General features: G+C 46.9%; 1 protein-coding gene across 2 annotated transcripts in view; it reads right to left on the bottom strand.

Annotated features, from left to right (window-relative positions):
• Positions 1 to 18,903, bottom strand: part of Ston1 (stonin 1) — a 39,293-nt gene extending 20,390 nt beyond the window's left edge. The window contains exon 1 of one of the 2 annotated variants that reach the window (XM_027418003.2): positions 18,756 to 18,903. The gene's annotated coding sequence lies outside the window, so the exon portion shown is untranslated. The remainder of the gene's footprint in view (positions 1 to 18,755) is intronic. The other variant, XM_027418004.2, reaches the window with a different exon arrangement.
• Positions 18,904 to 21,589: the final 2,686 nt, after the last annotated feature.

The following is a 21,589-nucleotide window of genomic DNA, read 5'->3' as shown; positions in this document are numbered from 1 at the left end:
TAAGAAAGAGCTCTATCCCCTGGGGACCCTGTGGTTACCAGAGAACCGGGACTGCTGGCCTTTGATTCTGAATTCTTCCGGAAAAATCTTAAAAAGACTGTTCAAAAAGACTAGCTTCAAGGGGCCTGGTTATGATCAGGCATCTCGGATATGCAAATCTTCTTTCCCCTTCCCCTCCTGAAAATGAGCAAAACATATTAGAAGTCTAAAAATCTACAAAGACTTAAATAGAATTTTTTTATTATTTATTTGTGTGTGTGTGTGTGTGTGTGTGTGTGTGTGTGTGTGTGTGTGTGTGTCCCTGTACATGTGTATACCCTTGTGTGCCACAAGGGTGTGTAGAACAATTTGGGGGACAACACAGAGGAAGGGTTTAGGGTTTTGTTATTACGTGGTGAGGTCTGGGAGGAAGGTGCCTTCTAGAAGCAAAGGGAACACACAGCCTGTTGACCCTGCATGAGGTCTGAGCCCACAGGCAGGTCTTCAGGGCTACAAGACTGGACCATTCCCTGTTAGACAGGCCCCCGAAAGCCTGCAGATCTCAGGGACCAAACTCAGGTCACCAGGCTTGGCGACAAGTGCTCTTACCCACTGAGCCAATTCACCAGCCTCAGACTTTAAATTTTAGTGGGGGTGGGGGAGCTAACCAAAATCTATCCCTTTGCTATAAAAATTGATATAAATAGTATAAAATACTTTGTCTTAATTAATGTGTAATTGTTTTAGTGTTTTGAGAAAACACAAGGAGCTAAATGGCCCAGAAAGGGTAGCAATTCTCTAAGATGGAATTCTTCCTATGATGCATGGCAAAATCTGCTTACCTGGGAGCAGCCTGAATGACTTATGGACTGTGGTTGACAGGGACGGTCATCTAAGACCGTGACCCTTGGTGGCTGGGCTCTGGGGTAGGTAGACACTATGTGTTTGTATACTCTTGTACCACACACACCCAGCTTTCCACTGAGTGAAGATTTCAGCGCTTCCCCTAAGTTCTGACTTGTGCACCCATAGACCACAGTCCCTGTAATGCCCGGCCGTGACAGACAGTTAGGGAGTTCAGCGTTAGAATCCTGGGGTGCAGCTGCTGTGCCTGGAGTAAGTTACCTCAAATCCCTGAGCTTCAGTTTCCTCAGATGAGAAATGAGATGATGATGCTGCTGTGGTGAATGCTTGTCTCCCACCACACAGTCACTCTACTTTGAAATGTAATCTACAACGTGACCGTGACCGTAGTAAGAGATGAGGCCTGTGGAGGGGTGACTATATCCTGAGGGTTCCCCTTTATGTGTGGGACTGGTACACTTATAAAAAGGCCCTGGGGTGGGAGAGAGCAGTTAAGAGAACACTGACTGTTCTTCCAGAGGACATGGGTTCAATTCCCAGCATCCACATGGTGGTTCACAACTGTCTGTTAACTTCAGTTCTAGGGGACCTGACACCCATGGCAAAACACCAATGCATATAAAATAAAAATAAATGAAGAGGCCCAGCCAAGCTTGTTAAGTTCTACCATGTGGATGGACAGAACGCAGACATTGAGCTTATCGCCACCTTCATCTTGGGTTTCCCAGCCGCCAGGGCTATGAACAGTAGCCCTCCAGGGGTGCACAAGGAGCTAAATGGCCCAGAAAGGGTAGCAATTCTCTAAGATGGAATTCTTCCTATGATGCATGGCAAAATCTGCTCACCTGGGAGCAGCCTGGGTAAGGAGTTCTGGGACAGCACACAGAGGTTTGGGACAATTAACATCTGCGAAAAGGCAATGAGGGAGACCACAAAGGTGACCTCTGCGACAGGATCCTGTTCCATCTAGCCTGGTAGAAAAGTCAAAGAAAACAACAATGGAGGATAAACTGTGCCTGCACACCACTAACATCCACGGAAGCCTGAGGGTGGACAGCAATCCGGGCCCCTGACCCACGCGGGCGCTTCAACAGGAGGGGTAGAGCCTGGTAGAGACGCAACAGTGAACCAAATGGTAACTGGGCTCTGCCCATGCTTCTGTTGAAGTGGGCCACGTGTCCGTCAACACCAATGTGAAGACGTTCTGCCATGTGGCCTTAGTCACCCCAGAAACAATTCAGTTCCCACTGACCATCAGTGAGGCGGGTCTTGGCTAATCATGGCTGCCTGCATGTCCCACAACAAATGAATCTGAGTTCTCCCAGGGCCAGACCTGGCTTCTACTGACCAGAAACTCACACATCTATACATCAGCTCCACCTACCAAACGAAAGAACAAAATTGTGGTTGCTTTTCTCTTCACCACCCCCATGGAATCCCACAAGTGTGTGTGTGTGTGTGCGTGTGTGTGTGTGCGCGCGCGCGCACGCGCGCGCGCTCACGCATATAAATATGCAGTGGCTTGAGCCATCACAAAATTAGATTTCTTTTGAGGCATTGGTTAAGGACCTAGTTACAAACCAGGCATCAAAGATTGGCCTCATTGATATCTTCATCCCAAATCTAGATATTAATAACATACATATTTCTAGGTTTGGGGAACACTTGCAAACCATATGTTAGTCTTATCATATTTCAGAAGGTACTGAAGACTTTGAAATTATTTTGCATGGAAAGATAGGCCAGATGTGTGTAACCGGACACCAATGGCAGGATCTGCCAAAACAGGGGCTCTCCCATTAGCCTCTATTTAACCTTGTGGCACTCATATTCTAATGATGCAGGCTCTGCCACTGAATTCTGAGTGACTCCTGCTCAGGAAGCATGTCTAAGGCCACTCCAGGCACCTTTGCATAGCCCAGCGCAGCAAGACCCATAAGCTCCTAACAGATACAGCCCTGCAGGACGAAGGCTCAGCTCTAACTTTAAAACTTTACTTTTATGGTAAATATATACTTAAATGTTACTATTTTTACCATTTTTAAGTGTTATCAAGAACATCCATGGAGGGGCTGCAGAGATGGCTCAGTGAGTGGTTAAGGGTTAAGAGCATTGTCTACTCTTACAGAGGACATGAGTTCAATTCCCAGCACCCACATAGTAGCTTACAACTGTCTGTAACTCCAGTTCCAAGAGATCTGGCACCCTCACATACACATACACGCAAGCAAAACACCAATGCACATAAGAACATCTGTGGGCTGAGGAAATGGATCTATGGGTAAAAATGCTTATTATGCAAGCCTGATGGCCTGAGTTCAAGTCCTGAGAAGCCAGATACAGTAGTTCAAGTACCTTTAATCCCAACATGCCCCTATGAGGAGGTAGGAGACTGGGGCAGGAGAATCACTAGAAGTCCAAGGACCAGCAAGCCTAGTGTCTCAAACAATGTGGAAGGCAAGGACCTACACCCAAAGATCTTACCTCCAAACACATGCTAACACATGTGCATCTGTACCAACGCGCGCGCGCGCGCGCGCGCGCGCACACACACACACACACACACACACACACACACACACAAAACTACTGCCACAATCCATTGCCAGAATTTTATCTTTCTTAACCGAAATTTTGTGCTAACAAGACAGTAACTTCTTGCTACCTCTTCCAGCCCCTGTAACTACCACTTTAGTTTCTTTTTCTATGACTCTAACTAGTCCTGGGACCTATTACCACAGGAACCTTATACTGTTTGTCCTTTGAGTCTGGTTATTTCTCTTAGTGTAATGTCTCCAAGTCTCATTCATGTCCGAATTCCATCCCTTTTTAAGGCTGTATAACATTCTACTGTATGAATATACCACATTTGCTCCTCCATCCAACCACTGATGAAAATCTCTATTCTCTGTAGCAATAGTTATTATATCAGTGCAGTCAAAGGTTAGGATAGCAAAGTTCCAAGGTAGGTGCTGGGACCTGGTGAGTGTGCAGAAGCATGGAACATTCCCAGGAAAACTCAAGAGTAGGTGTGTTTGGTGACTGGCCCAGAATCCAGTCTGGAGCTCTCAAAAGCACCTGTCACTGAAGCCTAGGTGTCTCCTCCAATCTCCACTCAGGCCTGGGACTGATGGGGTCTTACATCTGGATTCCTTGTCCCAGTGTAGGCTAAGGACCTACAGCCCAAGAAACATTTGGTGAAGAACTTGACAGCAGGTCAATTTCCATTGGTCCCAGAATGTCTTGTGGAATCTCTAAGAGTACTGTACCCAGCAATGTACAGGGAGCAGCTGTTTATTTCTGGGAAGGAAAGGGGACTGTGGCAGCAGGGATGGCTGGGGAAATTCACCCCAGACAGCATGGGACCTCACAGCACTGGATCAGCACCAGGGAGACAGCCACTTCAGAGAAGAGACGCTGCTCATTACAAGGGTAGAGGCCTGGTGAGGGAGATATGCAGGGTCCAGGCTAAGCACATAGGATGAGGGTCCACATTTAGCATCCTTGGGCCACTTTCCGCAGGGCTCAGGTGCAGTAGAGCCTCAGCTTCCCATTAGAGGAACAAGGGCAGGGCTTGACCCTTGGCATGGTACAGGTCATGGAGAGTAGTGAAGAGGAGCAACCCAGGTTGAGTTACACATCTGAGCCCTGTGGTGCCTGGGACATTCCTGGGACAGCATCGGGGTTGGGGATTTAGCTCAGCGGTAGAGTGCTTGCCTAGCAAGCACAAGGACCTGGGTTCTGTCCTCAGCTCCCGGGAGGGGGCAGTGCAAAATAATAATAAAAAAAAAAGAAAGAAAGAAAAAGAAGAAGAAAAAAATGGTAACAGAGGGACCACATTAGTTCTATCATGTCTCCAAGCCTCCAAACACCACAACAGCTACCTCCAAGGCCCCTACTGCCTTTCATAGAAGACAGACAGTTTCATCATTTTCCCGAAGTGTGGCTACCTACTGGAAAGGCTTATGGTAGGAACCAGCAACTCCACACGTTCTCCTTCACCTACCTCAGGTCTTGACTGGGAAATGACAGGCTCTCAACCTTCAGGGACTTTGGGGAACATTAGACAGATGATCACAGCCTTGGAAGTCTGAAGCATTGGAAGCTGCTGATGCTGTTTATCTGAGAAGACTCAGACTGCATCTCTAAGAGCCTGGGACTGGCTCCCGAGCAAATTCTTCTGGTACAATGACCACACAGAGAGAAAAGGCTTTGCTGCAGTGTGAATCCAGTGATGTTAGCAAACAGAGCGTGCTGTCCAGGCCGGAGGCCGGCCGGGAATTCGGGAAACTGTCCTGGCCCAGTTGCTCTGCCAGTAAACTAAGCTCTCCACTTAACAGTTCTCTGGGCATCCTTCTTCATGTGCATAATGGAGCTTGCAAGCCACCCACATTCCCACCCAAACTGGGAAGACGAAGAACTCGAGGAAAGCAAAACAGTAAAGACTGAACATGTGGAAATGTGGGACTAGTTCGCATGGAGAGGACAGAAAGGAGAGATGACCAAGAAACATGGAAGGAAAAGCAAAGGACGTGGGGAGAAAGGCAGGCATTTTGGGTGTGGAAGTCAAAGGGCAATTGTGTGCACGTGTGTGGAGGTCAGAGGTGAAGTTTTAGTGTCATTCCTCAGGCACTGTCCACATTTGTGCTGGTGTGAATGAAAAACAACCCTCCTTTGAACACTTGGTTCCCGTTGGTGGCTCCGTCTGGGGAGCTGGAAGAAACAGGTCATAAGAGGCGGACTTTGGGAGGTCATAGTCCTGCTTCACTTCCAAGTTCTCTCTTTCTGCTTCATGTTTGCAGTTGAGGATGCAATCGCACAGCTTCCCTCTCCTGATGCCACGCCTCCCTAGGGCTGCCACCCCCCCCCCCCACCACCTTCAGGGACTCTCATTCCTCTCACACCATAAGCCCAATTTTCTTCCATAGATTGCCTTTGGCTATGGTGTTGTATCACAGCAATAGACAGGTGGCTAAATACAAGCATGTTTGTTGAAGTGTAACCTTTCACAGACAATTAGGCTAGGCTGGTTGACCACTGAGCCCCAGCAAGCTTCCAGTCTCTGCCTCCTTGATGCTGGGCTTAAAGGCATGAGTCACCTTGCCTGGCTAGGAATTCAGCCAGAAGCTACATAGACTCTTCCAGTGATAGAGACCATATTATTCTGTCTGGAAACCCTGTCTGGAAAAAACAAAAAACAAAATACAAAAAACAAACAAACAAAAAAAAGAAGTAGCCTTCCCCTAGGTATCTGGTCTTGGGGAATGTGCTCATGCAGTGTGTGTGTGCCTTCGTGTGTGCGCACATTCATGTGTGTGTGTGTGTGTGTGTGTGTGTGTGTGTACCTGTGTGTGTGTGTGTGTGTGTGTGTGTGTGTGTGTGTGTGTGTGAATTCTCTCCTGCATGAACACATTCAACAATGATTATTCAGCGCCCTTAAAACAATGCTGGAAGTGAAGGAACTCACAGTATACAACATCAGAGAATTCTCCGCTGGGTAAGGGCAACCCTCAAATGCTGTCTTAATGCATTGAAGACAAATGCAGGGCTTCTTGGCCCAAATCAAGAATGGTGGGAGTGAGGGTGATAAACACCCATAACTGCCATAACTGGGGCTGTCGATGGCTCAATGGGAAAAGGGCCTGCCACCAAACCTGATGACCTGAGTTCAGTCTCAGAAAACTGCATATTAGGAGAGAACTGACTGTCATCTGACTTCTACATGTGTGCCTACACACGTAACACACACATACACAAAATAAGTTCATCTCTTTAAAAAGTTAAATGTCCAGAATTCTGGGGATGGGTTTGAAGCCCCTGTTGTGAAGGACTTCAAGAAGAATTGGGTATCTGTAGTAGTCTGGAATAAAATGGCCCCCCTAGGCTCATATGTTTGAATCTTTAGCTGCCAGGGAGTGGAGCTGTTTGTGAAGGATTAAGAGGCATGTCCTTGTTGGAGGAGTCGTGTCATTGGAAGCAGGCTTTGAGATTTCAAAAGCCCACATCAGGCTCTGTCTCCTCTTGCCCTCTCTGTCTCTCTGTCTCTGTCTCTCTGTCTCTCTCTCTCTCACTCTGTCTCCCTCCTTCTGTCCCTCTTTTCTCTCTCTGTTGCCTGCAAATCAGGATGTAAAGCTCTCAGTTGCTGCTCCAGTGCCAGGCCGCCTCTCTGTTTCCTGCCATGACAATGAGCAAACCCTCCAAAATTGTAAGGAAGTCCATAATGCTTTTCGCTTATAAGTTTGCCTTGGTCATGGTGTTTCTTTACAGTAAGAGAACAGTAACTAAGACAGCGTCTGAGCTACACCATGAAGGTTGACATAACTGATAAGGCAAAACAGAGCAAGTCTGCAAGACAAAAATGGAGAGAGCCCCACTCTGTAGCTAGAGAGGCACAGTTGGTGACAGGAATAATGCCAAAAAGGCTCACAGGTGGGCAAGAACACTGTAACAACTTTGATTTCATCCTAAAGCCAGAGAAAACATAAACGGTTAAAGAAAGAATAAATAAACAATAGCCAGGCATGGTGGCACATGCCTTTAATCTCAGCACTCGGGAGGCAGAGGCAAGTGGATCTCTGTGAGTTCAAGGCTAACCTGATTTACATAGTTTCAGGCCAGAAGAGCAAGAATAAGAAGACACTGGAGAAAGTAAGGGATGGAGGAAAAGATTGAGAGAGAGAGAGAGAGAGAGAGAGAGAGAGAGAGAGAGAGAGAGAGAGAAGAAGAAGAAGAAGAAGAAGAAGAAGAAGAAGAAGAAGAAGAAGAAGAAGAAGAAGACAACGATTTCAGATTGGGGCAGAAGGGAGGGTGACCGGGTCAGGTCAAAAGTAGGAGAGGTGGGTGGAGACTTTGAGAGAGAAGTTAAGGTTGGACATGAAGACTCTTGCCCTACATGCTTCTATTCAAAGTCTAAAATAAAAGAAGAAATTATTTATCATGTGTATCTCTCACAGTTTGGGGACAGTGTCTCCAAAACTCTGCCATCCTTTCACTACTCCCCACAGGGACTCTGTCCCAGAGAGCACTACTAATAGACCTAATAGACAATGGCACAGAGCAATGGTTCAGTAAGGGGTGGCTGAATGACTAAGCCACACACATCAAAAGGTGGTGGAACCATTCTAAGCAAAGCAAAGTCAGGGTCCCAGGAAGCATTGAGAAGTTCCAGCAACACAGCACAAGAAAAAAAAGACAACTAGTAAGTTCTAGAAGAGAAGGGGTTAAGGAGCTGGGTGAACTGCTGGTGGAGAACGAAGGGCACAGGCAGTTTAGGAAGCCAACAAAGGAGCGAGTGCCTGTCTCACGTGAGCAGAAGCCACACATCTGTAAGCAAAGCACATCCCACCGCCTCTCCCGCGCCCCGGTGGGAGCTGGGGGAAGATTCCCCTTCTTGTCAGACAGACAAGCTGGCTGGCGGTGATGCTGGCGCACAGCATGCACACATGTGTATGGTTAAGTGGAAACATCTGGCAGAAGAGGGGAATGTGTGGGTTGAGGAGGAGGCAAATCCAGCCCTTGCAGATACACAGTTCACATTCGAAGGACGTCCACAGACAAACAAGATTTCTCTTCTCACTAGAGGGAATGATAATCTCCGCAAGTCTGCGCCTTCTCTGGGGACCCTGACTCTGCCGTGTGTTCTCAGCAGAGCTCTGATCAGATAGACACTATTTAGAACGACCATGACTGGACACTCAAACCACACCTAGCAAAGGCACTGAAATATCCACGACATATATGAGGCTCTGATTGAAGCCACAAATGAATGACAGGCCTGGAGCTACATGGAGAGGGGTTTATAGGTGTAAAGAGTAGAAGATTAAAGCCTTTCTCTATTCGTATTAATGCCAACACAAGGCCAATGTAAACAAGGTTTGCACTAGGCATGTGGTGCATTTCTGTAATCCCAGCTCTGGAGAAGGCAGAGGGAAGAGGAGTTCAGGATCAGCCATGACCGGTAGCAAGACCCTGTCTCAGAAAGGAAGAGGAGGAAGGAGGAAGAGGGGGAGGAGGGAAGGGAAGAAGATGGGAAGGGAAAAGAAAGGAAGGCTTGTAACTTTGTCTTCCCTTTTCTATCTCTCCAAATCAGCTTTGAACATGGGTTGCAGTGATCTAGGGGGAAAGGCACTCCAAAGGATGAGCAGCAGTCAGTGTGTCAGCCCTGTTTCTGAATGCCTAGGTCATGGCTGTGTTAAATTAGACTCTCAGGGCTGTCTCCACACAGCCTTTGGCTGAGCTCCACAGTGGAAAAGCTATTTTTGTGCGTCAGCCACAGATATTTAAATGGAAATGTATCCGTAATTCCAATTACACTTTGTTTTCATAGTGATCTTTTCCTCTACTTAAGAACAGACCTAGCTATCATCATCATCACTGTTTCTTCTTTTAAAATTACATTCATCTGTTTGTAAGCTGAGAGTGGGGTGGTGCATCCATGGTCAGAGGACAACTCGTAGAAGACGGTTCTCTCCTTCCCCCATGTGGGTCCCAAGGATTGAATTCAATTCGACATCAGCTTGATGGCGAGTGCCGACCCCATCTCGCCATCCCATCATCATAGTTACTAATAAGACTCTTGCAAAATTCATCATTCTCAGATAAATGCAGATGCCAGAGGACCCCGATGGTTATAAAATAGGCACATCTTCGGCCTTAAATTCTCAAGGAACAGCTAGCTGAGTTCCTCCTCCCCTGGCCATGTCTGCATGCATGTCCACCCTCCCATGTCTCAGGCCTGTCATGGCCCCACCTGGAAAATCTAGGGCCCGAAGCATCAAGAAGACAGATGCATCTAAAATATCAGCATAAATAATGAAATCAAGGGTTTGGTTTCCCTCAGACACAAAACCACCAGCAGATAAAGCAAAGAGATGGTTCCAATTAGAGGGACAAGGTGGCTCTTTGGTGGCCACAGCCACCCTGCTGAAAAACCCAGCAGCTAAGTGGTGAAAGGTGCCAAATGGCCAACTCAAAACCTTATTAGGAAACTCATCCAAGAGCATTCTAAACTGATTACTGAGAAAACGGGACCTATCCGAAGGTATGGCCACGGCCTCTCACCTTAGACTCCATGAAGCACAGTCCTTGTTAGAAAGAATTAAGCAGAGGATAGGCAGCAGGAGTGACTGCTGTTTGTGGATATTAACATACGCCCAGGGCTTGCTATATCCTGGGATCTCGTTTGGATTCAGGTACACTATTGATGGTTTTATAGAGATGTTAAATCACTTGCCAAAGGATGCACATCTAGTCGGTGGTAAAGCCTGCCTTAAATCCAGTCCTGCTAAACTCTACCCTCTGTTTGCCTACCCTTGCAACTGATAGCTGCAGTGGGGTCAGAGAAACAGAGGGCTGTGGCCAGTCTGATTCCTTAAGGTTAAGAAGAAAGGGGGCTGGCGAAATAGTTCCACAGTTAAGAGTACTTAATGCTTGCCCAAAGGACTCAAGTGTTTTTCCTAGCCCAACTACCTGGAACTCCAGCTCCAAGGGATCTGAGATCCTCTTCTGACCTCCATAAGCACCTGAACATACATTTATACATTCACAAAAATATACACAGATGTACATCAATAATAAATAAATCTAGAACTGGTAGAACTGCTAAGGGGAAACACTTCAGGACACAGTATAGGCAAAAAAAAAAAAAAATTCTCAACAGAACCGCAATAGCCCCAAGCATTAACAAATGAGGTTACATGGAGGTAAAAAGATTCTGCACAGCAAAAACATACTGTTAGCTGAGTGAACAGACAGCCTGCAGAATAAGAGAAAATCTTTGCTACCTGTGCCTCAGGCAAGAACTTAATACAGAGAATATGCAAAACAAAACATAAAAAATTACAAAAACTACACACCAAAATTAAAAAAATACCCTATCAATAAATGGGCCAACAAACTAAAGAGTCCTCAAAAAAAGAAAGGAAGGAAGGAAGGAATGCAAATACCCAATAAATACTTTTAAAGCATTTGTGATCTTAACAGGTGAAAGGCTCTTTTCCTTTCCCTGTCTCCAGCAGGCTGAAGTCATGAACCTGCCTCCCCACATGTCTACCTGGTATACAAGGAGGTAACAACACTGACCACAGACTCACACGATGGCATTAAACTCTTCCCCAGTGAGGAGCACCTCACCACCCTGCAGGTGACCATTGAAGACTCTCAGAGGACCCCTATGCCGGAGGCCTGTTCCTATGAAGCTCCTACTAGGTAAAGACTTCCCTGCCTCCCTACCCAAGGGCTACTTCCTGACTAGGATCTACTAAATTCGAGTGCCAATGGTGAGATCTGTGCCAGTGTGCTCAAGTGGGACTGGATGGCTGAGCTGGGCATCCAACATGTGCTGCTGACCATCAAGGGCCTGCTGATCCACCCTCACCCAGAGTCTACACCCAATGAGGAGCCAAGCTGCCTGCTTCTGGAGGACTATGAAGCGAACCCTGCTCTGCCCGTCTGCTCACTCCATGGGGGTGCAGGTGGCACCAGCAGCAGAAAGGGTTGAGACTATCTGGGACCTGGCCAGTGGGGCTACATCCTCCTCCTCTGACCCTCTGATCCCATCGGACAAAAGGCTGCACTGAGGCGACTGTAAGGGGCTGACGGACAGATGAACAGGTACTGGAAATATGGGCAAAATCTACAGGAAACAATGACCGTGAAAGTGGTATAAGACATCTGTAATAGAAATTGCTAGTTATCACTCACCTAAATAAGAGGAGACAGGAAGGACCTGGAGAGATAGCTTACTTAGCTGGTAAAAGAGCTCGCTGTGTAAACCTGACAATCTGGACTTTATCCCCAGAACCCATACAAAGGTAGGAGAGAACCATCTCTAAAAGTTACCTTCTGACCTGTGCATGTATACTGCAGCATATACATACCCCCAAACACACACATCATACACACACACACACACACACACACACACACACACACACACACACACACACAGAAAGAGAGAGGGGGGAATGATGATAAGTATTTTATAAGGTGATAGCAAGATCTAATATTGGTTTTTGTTTTTGTCTTTTTCAAGACTGGGTTCATCTGTGTAGTTTAGGAGCCAGTCCTGGAACTTGGTCTGTAGACCAGATTGGTCTCAAACACATAGAGATCCGCCTGCCTCTGCCTCCCTAGTGCTGGGATTAAAGGTGTGTGCCATCATCGCCCAGCAAGATCTAATCTTGTTAAGACGTCAATATAAGCCAGGCCTGTGCTGCAGGCCTATAATCCCAGCTATCAAGCCCTGCATGGGGCACATACAGAGTAAGTTCAAGGCCACTCTCCATAATTTAGTGAGATCTGATCTCAGAATGAAAACAAAAAGTACTGGTAACGTAACTGTAGCAAGTGTGATGCCTGGGTTTAATTCCTAGAGATGTGGGAGGGACATCAGCATAAATTAAATGTAATGTCAGTAAAACTCTCAGTAGAATTTGCTCTATCTGTGTGCATGCAGGAAAACAGAAAGTGATTGACATAGCTGGTAAAACCCACAGGGGACATGAAGTCTTCTAAAATTAAGAAGGTAATAGTCATGGTGATTCTGTTGTGCTTCCTTATATGTCAGGGGCTATTCTAACATTTTCTTGTGCATTATCTCCCCGAGAATACTTTGAGTGGAACTGTTATTATTTATATTTCAAGTATGGGAGATGGAGAAAAAAACTAAGGTCATTCCAGATCGAGTGCCAGTATAGGCTCCAAAGCTACACAGAGAAACCCTGTCTCGAAATACCAAAAAAAAAAAAAAAAAAAAAAAAAAAGTAAGGTCACTCAACTATGAAAAGACAAATGCTGACTGACTAACAGGTGAATCAAATAAAATTTACTAAGTTCACACCTAGACATAAAAAAATGAGAAAAAAAAAAACCCTAGGAGCTATTGGAGAGAAGACAGGTTGCTTGAAATGACAGTCATTCTCCATCAAAATTTCTAACCACCAGCAATAGGTTTGGGAAGGCAGTAGCATCAGCGCCTCCCACACACTGAGGGAGGTTTTTACATGGAATTCTCCATGTCTGGGTGGCAGCAAACTAAAGATACTTTCAGGAATACAAATAATTTAAAACTTACTAAGGGGCCTGTGCAAGAGAACTTCATGTAATCCCAGAACCAAGAGGATGGGAATAGGTTGCAAGTTTGAGATCCGCCTGAGTTACAAAGCTAATTTAAGGCCAGCCTGGGGATTATAGGAAAACCTGGAGGGGAGGGGGGCAAAAGGAGAGGCAGAGATTGTAAATTTACCCTGACGTGATGAACAATAAACTCAAAAGAAATGTGTGGAGATTCTGTCCGTAGTCACCTCCCCCAGGACTGGAGAAATGGCTACTCTTAGTAGAGAACCTGAGTTCCTAACTCCTAGTAACAGGTGACTCATGGTCTGTGACTCAGCGGCAGGCCATCAATGTCCTCTCTAGACACAACCACACCTATATACACAAGATTTAAAATAAAGATATTTTTAGAATAGTAGCAGCCACCTAAATGCACTGAATAAATACGGTAAAATGCTGTGGTACAGGTGACAAACTGGAAGCATAAGAAAGAATGGGTAGAGCAAGGGAAGTTCACTGGCCCCAGTCTGACAGCTGGGGAACCAGCAGGGGACCGAACCAGGCCTCTGGTGTCAGTTGGGAGGCCTGCGCAGCCTATGGGGCCTCTGGTAGCAGAACAATATTTATCCCTAGTGCATGAATGGGCTTTGGGAGCCCACTCCACATAGAGGGATACTCTCTCAGCCTAGATACATGGGGCAGGGCCTAGATCCTGCCCCAAATGATGTGACAGACTTTGATGATCCCTCGTGTGAGTCCTCACCCTACTTGGGGAGTGGATGGGGGATGGGACGTGAGGTTGGTGGGGGAATGGGAGGATGGAAGGGAGAGGAACTGGGATTGGTATGTAAAATAAGATTGCTTTTAATTTAAATAAAATTTATTTTTAAAAAAGGAAGAATAGGTAGAAAATAGAGAATGTGTGCCATTATTTGGCAAAAAATAAAGGCCCAGAAAGTCCTGTTTCTGCAGAAGATGGCTGTGAGCTTCCTTTGGCCAAATGAAAAAAGGTAAACACCAAATAATGGAGTCAGAGCACCCATTAGAGGCCCCAGGTAAACTTCTCAAAGGGACGTTCATATTCCTACCTCTGAGACCAGAAAGAAATCTCTTATTTTATTAAATATAAACAGGATCTCAAATATCAGTCTAAGTGTGATAATTTGGGACGGGATCCTTCACCGTTATAACGATTTTTCTTCCTTTTTTTGAGATTTATCTGTTTATTATTTATATTGTATGTGGTGGGTATGGGCGTGTCAGTGTCAGTGCAGGTGCCCGTGGGAGCCAGAAGAGGTGTCTGATCCCTTGGAGCCTGGGATGCAAGTAGTTGTGAGCCAGCTGTCATGAGTGCTGGGAACCAAACTCAGGCCCTCTGCAAGAGTGGTACTCAATCTTAGCCAGGGTCTTGCTACATGGCCCTGGCTGTCCTGGAACTCACTATGTAGACCAGTCTGTCCTGGAACTCACAGAGATTCACCTGCCTCTGCCTCCAGAGTGCTGGGATTAAAGGCTCGCAGCACCACCACACCTGGCTACAACGTATTTTCAATGAAGTCACCATCATTAGAATCATTAACCTTCCAGAAATAGAAGAGAGGACCCCTTCTGACATCTAAGTCAGCAAGTTTTTGTTTTTTGGGGGGTTTTTTTTTTGGGGGGGAGGGTGGGGAGGGAGGGTGGTGGCATATAAACAAAACTGATTTTTCTGAAGAAATTAGGTAGGTACCATAAAGGGGACAGATAAAGTGACCTCTCCGACCTGGCTGCCTGTGGGCAACGCTATGGGATCGAGTCTCAGAATCATGCCAAACGTCCCTATCTCCATACCAGCCAACCTTGCCAGTGCATGAGGTCACCCACAGATCCAGGCTTCCAGGTGCAAGCTCACTACCCTGTTTACACAGAACCGAACATCAAGACACAGTGAGATTCTCTACCCCTTCCACTCACAATACAGTAAAGAACAGCAAAAGCTCAAGTGGACAGTTCTGGCGACATAGCCTGCCTGGTCTACTTAAAAAAAAAAAAAAAAAAAAAAAAAAAAAAAAAAAAACAGCCTTGTACTGGACCTGCGCCAGAATCCCATGGGGTTCCTGGAACTCCAGTCTGGCTGGGAAGCTTCCAGAGACTTCTTGACACATCTCCCGGGGTAGAGCTGTTTCCCAATTGTGCTGTAAGTCTGGAGCAATTCTCAAAGACTCCCAAAGAGAAAGGACCATGGAAGACTAAGGATTCGGGAGTCAGATTTTAGAAGCAACCAAAATATTTGACTCTTTATTAAAGCAAGATTTTTTTATTTTTCCATAATAATATTGATAATTTGTGTATGGGGACAATGGACAGTAGTGGTTGGTGTGTGTAGACTTTCACCACTGACCTAGGTTCGAGGCTTGCTTCCCACAGTTAGTGCCTGCTTAGCCATGGTGAATTCCCCTCTAATCCTGGTTTCTGAATCTCCCCAGTGAAAATAATAATAGTTCTTACCTTGAAGACTTTTAAAATGAAATACTCCGTGTGGGTGTTTTAACACTCGCTGAATACTAGCTAGCATTACTGTCAAAAGCTGAGTAACGCTGGCAAACACACACCAAGAAAAGCAAAAGCAACTCTAATCCCCCCATCCATTCCAAAGCATATAATTCCAATTTTTTGGGTGCATTTTTTAAGAGCAACAGGGTAGTACTTTCTAATCCACAACTTGCTATTTAAATTCACCTCCCACCCCACCCATGCTCTAAGCATCTGCTATGTGATTCAGTATCCTGTACCATGTAGTGTTTAAAGGCCACGTGGCATTCCTGCAGTTGAAGTTTATTCTTTGACAACCCCTGCCCTCCTCTCAAGATGTAGGTCCCACAACACCTATATAACCCATCTCACTGGGGCAGACTTTCTCCTGGCTATTTAGAGATGTGGCCTCCACCTCACACTCCATCCATCCATCACACTCACCCTGAGATCAGGGACCCTTCTGTGGTCTTCTGACATCGCCAGCATCTCGCCACGGAGCCTAGACTGAGGCTGCTTAGCCAACCTTTGCAGCTGGATGCATGGCAGACTACCCTGTTTAACTAGATGCTTTCCATAATGGATGCAAAAGGGAAAGTGGCCAGATGGGCAGTTTTTCTCCAAACAGGAGAAGGTTGACTTCCAGAGCATTAGATACAGGATTAAAAATTCTCAGGAAGAGGAAGGAATGGAAGATTCTTATCAAGGTGCATTGTTTTCCTAAGCCATGAGACCATACAAGTTCGATGCTTACTTGATTTAAAGTAATGAAGGAGGCCCTAAAACTTCACGATGCTCTAGACCACTGACAGAGCCTTACAGATTTGTACAGATGTGAGGCTGTCAAACTGGGCATAAGTGAGTTATATCCTGTTTAAAATAAGCCCCTCCCCCATTTTCAATGAATTCAGCTTTTAAAATCCTTGTTTGTTTTATTTATTCTATCACAATGCCATATGTATATGAAGTGTACTTTGATCATCTCACCCCTCATTTCCCTGTCCTCTTGTCCCTCCTTGTCTCTGTCTCTGTCTCTGTGTATTCTGCTTCTAATCATGGTCTTTAAATCTTTATTTCTCCCCTGACCAGCTTTAAAAGGTTGTTTGCCGCATGTTTTATGATCCCATTGTTTGTAGAGAATTTCAAAGGCTTGTCTTCCTTCAGGGCTAGCTTAAGGACCTGAGTTCAGATCAATCCCCAGCACCCACATAAAACATTCAACTTGGCAAAAACAGGGCATGCCTAAGCAGAGACAGGGTGATGCTGGCATTTGACAGTCTGGTGGAAAAACCAATGAGCCCCAGGTTCAGTGAGAGACCCTGTCTCAAGGAAATAAAGCAGAGAGGGCGACTGAGCAGGGCACCCAACACCCTCCCCTGCCATCCATAGAAGCATGTACTCACACATACAACACACACACATAAACACACCCTCAAGAAACAGAGGTGTGTATCTCTCACATAAGGTGAGGTGCAGAATCCCCCTGCAGTTCCTCCCACACAGCTCAGTTTTGATGAAGCCCTGGCTGCTTCCAGCAGCTCTGATTCTGAGCTGGTGATGCAGACCCACCAACCTCACTCAGTCCCTAAAAGACAAACAGAAGGACAACAGAAACTACTCCCAAATCCATCCGCATAGTCCTATGCAAGACTCAGAGGACTCTCTGGAAGCACCCAGAGAACCAAGCCCATCATGGAAACATTGATTCAGCCATAATAGGAACCGACATAAAAACCACACAAATGAACTAAACAGCTCTTCCACCCAATCAGAACTCAGCTAAAGCTACAGCCTCGGGGCTAGAATAAGTGTGCTGTCTTTTTTTGTTTTGTTTGTGGTCCTCCTCATTTTAGCCTCTTCCATTATTCTTTCACTTGTTTGCATGACTGCAGATGGGAAAGACAACAGCCTTCCTGTCCAAGCATGTCAGGCAAATTAAAACCTCTAGCCTGGGGGAGGCTGTAATAGCTGGGTTAGAGCAGTCTAAAAACAAGCTCCCACTAACACAGAACCTTTACTTTTGGAAGATCACCTTTTGCATGGTATTTTTATTTACTGTTCGTTGCGTTTTGTCTGTTTGTCTGTTTCACTTATATAGAGGGGGCAGAGCGTGTGCTACATACATGGGCTGAATGTGGAGAACAATGTGAGGGAGTGGATTTTCTCTATGCACTGTCTAGGATCCCCAGCAATCCAACTGAAGTCGTCAAGACTTAGCAGCAATCACCTTTAGCCCCTGAGTTAGCTCATGGGCCCCGAACAGAATCTTTTGGCTAGCATTTTATTTTTCTTTATGAGCTTTGCCATTCAATTAGATTAGCTGTCATTGTTGGGGGGACGTTCAGTTGGAAGGTAAGGAGACAGACGACAGACAATTAGATATCCAGGATGGGTGCTACTGAGCCATACACATAGTAGAATCCTAAAAGGAATATATTTTCATTCACACCTGCACCCACAAGGTCCACGTGCCTAGTCCCGGAGCAGGTCACTGCTGCAGCAAATACTAGGGCAGAGTGTGTCGACACCTGTGTGACCCCTTGGCCTGGATGGCGTGGCCTGGCTGGTCATCTCAGAGGACAAGAGGGGATGCAAGTGAACCCAGTGGCGAGAAGGAACAGGACCCAGGAGCAGGAGCCAGGAAGGCTGTGTGTGTGTGTGTGTGTGTGTGTGTGTGTGTGTGTGTGTGTGTGTGTGTGTGTGTGGTGTGTGACCCAGGAGCAGGAGCCAGGAAGGCTGTGTGTGTGTGTGTGTGTGTGTGTGTGTGTGTGTGTGTGTGTGTGTGTGTGTGTGTGTGTGTGTGTGTGGTGTGTGTGGTGTGTGTGTGTGTGTGTGTGTGTGTGTGTGTGTGTGTGTGTGTGTGTGTGTGTGTGTGTGTGTGTGTGTGTGTGTGTGTGTGTGGAACAGGACCCAGGAGCAAGAGCCAGGAAGGCTGTGTGTGTGTGTGTGTGTGTGTGTGTGTGTGTGTGTGTGGTGGGGGGTATCTTAGGGGTGAGGATCCTGAGCTCTGGCGGACAGGGTCTGTGGCTCAGGTCTGGGTAGACCATGCATGGGTCCCTACAGTCCCCTCCCCGTCCTGCCCGGGAACCTAACTGTTCGTGCACTTGGGTTTTCCTTTCTTTATAGTCAGGCCCAGGACAGAGAGAAGTCTGCTGCGGGGCCCAGAACCTCATTGGCCCTGGACGCCCCCGTAGGGTGTCGAGGATGGGCAACCCAGGAGATGTCCTCTGCCCCCGCCCCCAAACTCCAGAGGCGTTTGGAGCGACCCCACCCTGGGGGGCGACCCCACCCTGAAAAGGGGCTCCCGCCAAGCCTCCTCCTGCCCGTCCCTGGGGCTGATCACTCACGGGCAGCGCGGCTGGGGCTCCGACTCTGGCTGCGGCCATGGCCATCCACATAGGGAAGAGGAGAGGGGAGGAAGGGGAGGGAGAAGGGGAGAGAGAAGGGGAGGAAGAAGGGGAGGAAGAAGGGGAGGGAGAAGGGGAGGGAGGGCCCTGGCGACTGCGGGGAGGGGGGCATCGCGCGGGCATTCCTTCAGTCCCCGCCCCGTTTCCCCTGCGGGATCCTCCCTTCTTGGTCCTTCCTCCACCCTGGATCCCACAAAGTTTTTTTAGTGTGAGATTGGACATTCTCTCCTCTCCACGAGCCAGCTGTCCCGCGCAAGTCTGTAGTTTCCAAAGGGAAGAGAAGTAGCTTAACCCGCAGAAGCTGGAAGAGGCGGGGTGGGGGTGGGGGGACTGACTGGTCACCAAATTTTTCTGGAAGCCTCTATGCCGGGTCCACAGGAAAGGATGGGTGGTCATGCTAAAAATCCCTCTTTCCTGGGTGAAATCAGCACTCACAGATGACCAGGTGAGTGAGCGAAGGACCAGGCTGTGCCGAAGGCAGGAATACCACAGTGCTTCCTGCACGTCTCTGGGGGAGCGCAGGAGACAGGGAAGCATTGGTTCCAGAATAGCACTTTCTCTACTCCTTGCCTGCCAACAGGTGACTGTCAGCACATCTTGGCCTCTTTCCCAAGTGAGACTGAACCAGTCACAACAACAAAAATGGAAGTAGGGCACCCTTTTTCCTGGAAGGTCACCCAATCCCAGAATGGAAACTTGAGTTGGACTGGCTAGGGTGTGCAGGAAGAGGACATTCCAGGCCCTAGGGTGGTTTGGAAGGGCGGGAAATGATGTAATGGAGTGTGAAGTGTAAAAGAAATCGTAAAGGTTTCTAAGCAGGGCCTTCTGACTCGAGTGGGTTCCCATTCTTTTTACATTCCCCGGGATGGACACTCAGTGGGACACCCAATGAATACCCGTGCGTGGACCCAGAATGGCAATTAAGAAATTTTGGTTTAGTGGCCCACAGGGTGGACTGCCTGGGAAGAGGACTGTGTAAGTTAGAGGGCATCTCAACCTGAGCACTGGGCTGCCAGGTGGGAGGAAGCTGGGACTCCTGGTGGAGCATCTCTATGAACTCATACAGCAGTGGGGTTCCCCTTAAAAACACCTACCTTTCCCCCTCTTCTCCCTCTTCCTCTTTTCTCCCTCCAATCTCTCTTTCTCTCTCTCTCTCTCTCTCTCTCTCTCTCTCTCTCTCTTCTCTCTCTCTCTCTCTCTCCCTGTGTGTGTGTGTCTCCCTCCCTCTCTCTCTAGCTCTCTGCTTCTCTATTCCTCTGTCTCTCTTCCCACAAGACTGCTCTGCAGCTCCCTCCTCCCCATAAAGAAACCCTCTACATGGGAACCCCTCCTACAAATGTAGTTTTGGTGGCCTGGTAAAACCTGGTAAAACAGAAAAGATATTCAAGTACTCCGTCCAGCCACCAGGATCCAGGGAAGAAATAGATCTCCAGAGAGGGCATAGGTGTGTCTGATGCCACACAGTCAGGCACAATTGGGATGATGCTATTCTCTGATAAGATTTCTAATTGTGTTTACACTTGGGAGCACAACACAAATAACATAAATAAACAAACAGCAGAAGGAGTGCCCCTCACCTCCTCATTTCCCCTCATCCTAGATCCTAGGTCTGAGGTCTGGCAAGCAGGAGCCCAGAACATAGGAAGTAAAAACCTGGTAATGTTGGTGGGGATTTTCCTACAGAAGCAAACAGGAACTGGTCAGCCTTCTAGTAAGGAGGTGAGGGGACTGAAGAGCAAAAAGAGCAGAGGTAATGAGAAAGATGGGAAGAAAAAAAAAAAAGCGGGGTCTGGATAAATATGGCCCTGTGGTGCTTTCCTACCATGCAAAGCCTGGAGTTTGACTGCAGCACCATGTTCTGTGTATATGTATGGCCATGTGTGGGTGCGTGCATGTGTGTGTAGTTAGAGAGGCCAGAAAATGGCATCAGATCCCCTGGGGATGGAGTTACAAGCAGTTCTGAGCTTCCCAGCCCGGGGGCTGGGAATTGAACTCCAGTCCTCTGTAAGAGCAACACGGCGCTCTTAACCACAGAACCATCTCTGTAGACCAGAGAACCAAATTACATAGACGATAGATAGATGGTAGATAGATATGATAGAGATAGAAAATAGATGAAAGATAGATGATAGATTATAGATAGACAAGATAGATAGATGATAGATAGATAGATAGATAGATACATAGATACATAGATACATAGATACATAGATAGATACATAGAGAAGATAAATGATAGGCTGGGCGTTGGTGGCATACACTTTTAATTCCAGCACTCGGGAGGCAGAGGCAGGTGGATCTCTGTGAGTTCAAGACCAGCCTGGTCTACAAGACCAGCACAGCCTCCAAAGCCACAGAGAAACCCTGTCTCGAACCCCCCACCAAAAAAAAAAAAAATAGATGATAGGTAGACACATAGAGACAGAAGAATGATAGACAAGATAGATAATAGAAAGACAGGTAGATATATAGAGATAGAAGACAGAGAGATAGATGATAGGTAGATAGAGATAGAAGATAGTGATAGATACAGATGACAGATGATAGAGACAGACAGACAGACAGACAGACAGACAGAGATAGATAGATAGATAGATAGATAGATAGATAGATAGATAGATAGATAGAAAGAAAGGTGTCTAAGTTATGCTGTCCCTGTGCCTTCTGCCAATAGTTTCCAAGGAGGCCAGCCCATCACAGAAATGCCATGGCTAACTGAAGAGAAGAGGCATACAGAAATCAACACACTTGCAAAGGTCACTACCACTACAACA

Source organism: Cricetulus griseus, chromosome 5 (genome assembly GCF_003668045.3).
Source record: "Cricetulus griseus strain 17A/GY chromosome 5, alternate assembly CriGri-PICRH-1.0, whole genome shotgun sequence".
Taxonomy (NCBI): domain Eukaryota; kingdom Metazoa; phylum Chordata; class Mammalia; order Rodentia; family Cricetidae; genus Cricetulus; species Cricetulus griseus.
The sequence above is the reverse complement of the archived record's forward strand: the minus strand, read 5'-3'. Positions and strand labels throughout refer to the sequence as shown.